This window comes from Ctenocephalides felis, unplaced genomic scaffold (assembly GCF_003426905.1).
Source record: "Ctenocephalides felis isolate EL2017-DRISC unplaced genomic scaffold, ASM342690v1 CF-g0.4_SCAFFOLD_03571, whole genome shotgun sequence".
Taxonomy (NCBI): domain Eukaryota; kingdom Metazoa; phylum Arthropoda; class Insecta; order Siphonaptera; family Pulicidae; genus Ctenocephalides; species Ctenocephalides felis.
The window spans coordinates 41359331-41364768 of NW_020539725.1; the positions used below are offsets into that span (position 1 = coordinate 41359331).

Consider the following 5438-nt stretch of genomic DNA (forward strand, 5'->3'; position numbering starts at 1 on the left):
AGAATAGTTTTGTAACTCTTGGAATTTAGAACAGAGAACAAAACTTCAAATTATTTCAAGGAATGCGTTTACAGTTCTTACAATAAAATCCTTCGTTTGATCTCTGATCGTTTAATTTTATGTCTTACTCTGTGAAAACAAACACCGTTAAGTGAGAATGATAAAAAACATTCATTTCTGTACGTTAAATTTATATCTCGTGTCTATTAAAAGTTCAGAATTATAACTACTCACAAAAAATCTAGAATATTGAAAGTTTAAAATCTAGTTCAAAATTTTTAGAATCAAGTTCAGACTAAATAAAAATAAATTTTATATTTATATTATTATTCATTTTTTTGTATGTGAATAATTTTAGCAAATATTGAATAATAATGAAATATTGGGATAATTAAATAAATAGGTTAAAAAACTAGAATCATGATCAAAAATTATAGCCGTTACAAAATTGAAGAATTGAATTATTATATAACTATATGATTAAATTATGTTCTTTAAAATAGTTTTTCCAATGGCTAGTAATTGATATTAATGCAGGTGCTACAAAATGTATAATATAAATTAATTTGTAAAATGTTAATAATATATTAAATGAATATGTAATATAAAAAAAATAAAAATATCGATCCTGCCAGGATTCGAACCTGGAATCTTCTGATCCGTAGTCAGACGCGTTATCCGTTGCGCCACAGGACCATGCGAAAAGTACGCGTTCACCGGACAGTAGTGAAACGCTCGTCGTCTTTTTTACTTTAAGAAAGTATTTTGACAAAAAAAAAAAAATATTTGCGATAAATAATGCATTATGTTTATTTAACATAGAAAAATCTTTCGTTTGAATTTTTTGAATAAAAAAACGACATTTTTAAGTTCGAAACTACGATTATTTGCAAATTTGATTGCAGTTGATTAAAACGCAAAATAGATAAAATACTATAAAAATCAATAATTTGTCCAAATATGATTATTTCGAACAGAATTATAAAATGGTGTATAAATTGTTTAAATTGAACCAGGATAGGGACAATCTTGTACAGAAACACGCCCATACCCTTTCTTCTAATTATATTCCTCAATATTTTATGATTAGGATAAAATTGGGGGTAAGGGATAGACCAACCTTGGGTCCGAATTTATGAAAAAACCCAAGTTGAATTATTGAACTACTAAAATACTTAGCATTTTCATTATAGTAATATAAAATTATTACAATACTCTGAGAAATTATATTTTTCATTTGTTTTATGATTTAATAATATTTTCTTGATTTGCGATATCTTTGTTATATTGATTTTCTGTAAGAAAAATTGATCTTAATGAAAATGTATTATTTTGTCATTAATATTTTACTATTGCATTCGAATTTCCTCATTATTTTACACTAAGTTAAAACAAGGTTATAAAAAAATAATTGGCGACAATAGTTTTAAGAAGGCATGTACAATAAATTTGAGAATCGATAACTGAGTTTGTATTCATTGCCTTGTATATATTTCTTTTAAAAGTAGGGTTTATTAGCAAAATTGATGTTTATGAAAATGTATTATTTTGTCACTAAAATTTTACTATTGCATCCAAATTCCCTCATTATTTTGCACTATGTTGAAACAATGTTATTAAAAATAATTGGCGACAATAATTTTAAGAGGGCATGTACACAAAAAATTTGCAGATCGAAAACCGAGATTGTATTCATTCACCTTGTATATACTTTAAAAAAAAATGGGTTCATTAGCCCTTTGTTCCATTTATTATTGTTTTATAATTTTTCCAGAACAAACGTTTGTAGATATCAATTACAGCACGGTGTTATTTTTGTTCCGACAATTAGACAATCAATACCAATGATCAGATTTTAGATATGGGAAGTATTCCATGGCAAGTTCTCCTAATGATTTATTAATTAGAATTATTGATTTCTAGTCGGCTGTGCAAGCTTAATTTAAATGTTGGTTGAATATTGATGATGTTTAGTGCCTGGTCTGATTTAAATAGAAAAATAAAATGAAATGCAATATTTATACATATATAAAGCAAAAAACTTCTTTGAATTATTAAAAAAATATTAAGAATATAAATGAAATATGAACTTGGTCATAAATCAATCTTGAGTTAATATTTTATACTTTATATATTATTAGAACTCCTTTTTAGTACTATCAAGACAAATATTTTTTTGGATTTTCTGTTGAAGTATTTTTTTTATTTATTGGCCTTCGATAAATATTTTGCCATTTACATAATATGTACAAATACTTTTCACTTATATGTTAACTTCACATTCTTTAACAAACTCAATTGCATCTATAGGAATAGCAATTTGATTTCTGTAAGATTGATACCAAATCAATCGTTTTAATAAGCGACTCTATGGAGTCTTTGACTTAAATTTCTCTACAACTTCAATATGTTCAGTTGATCCATAATTATATTATTCAGCCCACATTCTTCCCAATTTTTTCTACATATACAAAAAAGTTGCCATGGTTGAATATCAACTTCTATTGAAACAATTTCACTTTTCTTTTTATCTGAAATTTTTTGATCATCTATAAATAGTACAATCTCTCAGAAAAATATGTGTCACTTGATTTTACCAATATTTGTGTATCGCATTTCACATTATCCATCAAATCAAACATTTACCAATAGCATATCCGATGACTACAATTTGATTGAAATATTAATCGTAAATGCATTGTTTTTTTAAAATAATTATTACGATATAAGTTTATCATAAATGCACGCAATTTCCATTCACGCGATATTATGGGGTCTGTTTTTGCAATGTACATGGAACTCTTGGGTAGTGTTGGTTTGATATTGAGGTCAACCAGGCTGGTAGTCTATCCACCTACATAGACCCATACTACTTGGACTACGATTCTCCTGCTGAAATTTCAAATATTTGTGGTTAGTGCAAAGATACTTAAATATGTAAAGTAGATCCCCACCTAATTGTTCTCGGCAGCAGGTGATTGTATATATTTTATAAAGCTATTTTAAGAATATATTTATGTTGATCTTTGTGGTGGAACTAAATACATTTTATTACGTGGAGCTAATAAATAGAGCTTCTTCATTTTTAGGCAAGCATAATTTGAATATATTAATTTTTTTTCAAATAAAGTTTGAATTATTTTCGTACAATTTATCCTTATCCAGTTCAATTATTGGCCTTGCCATAGTATTTAGACACGTACATCGTTTTACAATTATATTGTTTCTTTTTTGTATACTAATATCTTGTACTTTTTCAAGTTTATATCATTTTTATATTGGCAAAAAGTAGGTATTCGATTGAGATTCTATCTTGTGCACAAAGTATTATAAAAAATATTTATTTGAGATATCACAGGAATTTATTTAAACTGCCACCAATTATTTTTAATTGATATATATAGTCTGAAATTTGGATATTTTATGCTGAGCATTTCATGTAATTCAATTACGAATTTCTGAAAATTTTCCAATTTTTAGACACCTCATATATAATGTCTATATATGTCTAAAGGTATGTCTAAGGAATTGGAATATTCTCATAAATTCATAAAGGCATTTAGTTGTTTTAAATTAATAAAGTTGTAAAAGCTAGTACATTTATATATTTATATGTTATTATTAATCAATAATGCAAACTTAGCAATGCAATGCACATAATTTATACAAGATTTTTCTATATTTTTTACTGAATGCAAATGCTATAGTACAAAGTACTTATCTATGTAACTATACTGTTGTCATATAATGACAACCACATATGATTTAATTATATAAAGAGAGCAGTACTGTAGTAAATTATCGTAAGCCTTAATCAGGCTTTTTTCTTAAATCTGAAACCGTACGCATTACATTCTTGTATTTTGAATACACAATATTGTCTACAAGTTATCAGTGATACTGATTAATTTATTTTTAAACTAAAAGTATCTGCACTTTTTTGATATCTTGTAACCTTTTGAGTAAAAGAACGTTTCCCAGTGCAAACTAACAAGGAGAACCTCAGGTTTACTCTTCTGGGATTTTGATGAAACTTTGCATAGTGATAGAGTTTCCAGTCACACCGAACATCTTAAAATATTAAATGTCTATGACAAGTAGTTTAATTATAAAAATTAATTAAAGTTGTAAAAAATAAACCGTGCAGAATACTTGGTAGCTGTATCAGCTTTACTTGCTCCTCAGGGGGCGTCCATTAATCACGTGAGCGAGTTTTTAAGGATTTTTAGACCCCCCCCTCCCCCTTGGTGATACATGGTGATATTCAAGATTACCCCCCTTCCCCCACCAAACAGCACGTGTATTTTTAGTTACGAGAAAATGCTGTAAAATTTTTGAATTTTTTTTAAATGTTTGAACTTTTTTAAGAAAATTAGTTTAAAAATAAACACACGTGATATCTTTCTATACCCCTCCCTCCCCCGCTTGATATTTCGTGAATTTTTGTCGATCTCCCCCCTCCCCCTAAAAACCTCACTTCATTAATGGACTTTTGCATTTAGATTCTTAAATAAAAGAGTTAAAAATGATCGGGTAGAAATCCTGTCAGCTTATAATTAATTTTTCTAAACTTATTATTATGTTTAAATAGATAATTACGAAATTTGTAAGAAAATTGACAAAACTGTTAACTTCTAGCCAGTTGTTTTAAGATCAATGTTCAATTTAAATTTCTATTGAAATGCAATTGCAAAATTTGATTACTTGCATTAATAAATACTGGTCAAGGCAAATCCTGGTGGATATATTTCAAACAAAATCATTCATTTATCTTTGTTGCTGCAATAAAAGCGGATATTCGTGTCTGATAAACTTTCACACAGTTTACAGATACGACTGTATCAAATTCAACTCAATGTCTTTTCTTTATAATGACATGCAATCATTGTAGTTTGCGATTGCAGTGTTTAAATTCTTAGAGAATAAAAGACAGCATTTTTTATGTTGATTATCAAGAGGTTTTACAGCCATTCTTTGTAATTGATACTGGCTGTTGAAGGCGATGGCGTTTTTTGTTTATAAATTTCTGTCATTGTAATCCATTCTTGCACCATCAGTAATCAGTATACTTTGATATGCAGATTTAAAACAATGTTATTTGAAGTGGTGATTGAATGTTTTCTCAATTTGGACAAGGATTTGTCACGTATATTGTATTAAAACTTGTTTAATTTAAATAAATTTTAAAATTCATAACCTAATTATAAATTGCATTGTAAATGCGATTTTTTGCACAAAATTTATAATAAAAGTTTCACTCAGTTGTGTATCCAAATCTTATTTTTTTTATTTTACATTATTGCAGAAATTGCATTTTTTAGGTTATAAACCGGTCATGATATGTGCTTCATAGTCTTTTATTACAAATATATAATTTTCCCTTTTTACTGCTATTCAGTTCTATTATGACTTTTTATGATAATGAGTTTGATTAGATA

At 27.3% G+C, this 5438-nt stretch overlaps 1 non-coding gene across 1 annotated transcript; it reads right to left on the minus strand.

The window, feature by feature from the left end:
- Positions 1–623: 623 nt before the first annotated feature.
- Positions 624–696, minus strand: Trnar-acg. The gene has a single exon. It is a non-coding gene; the product is annotated as a tRNA-Arg (tRNA).
- Between the last annotated feature and the right edge of the window lie 4742 nt (positions 697–5438).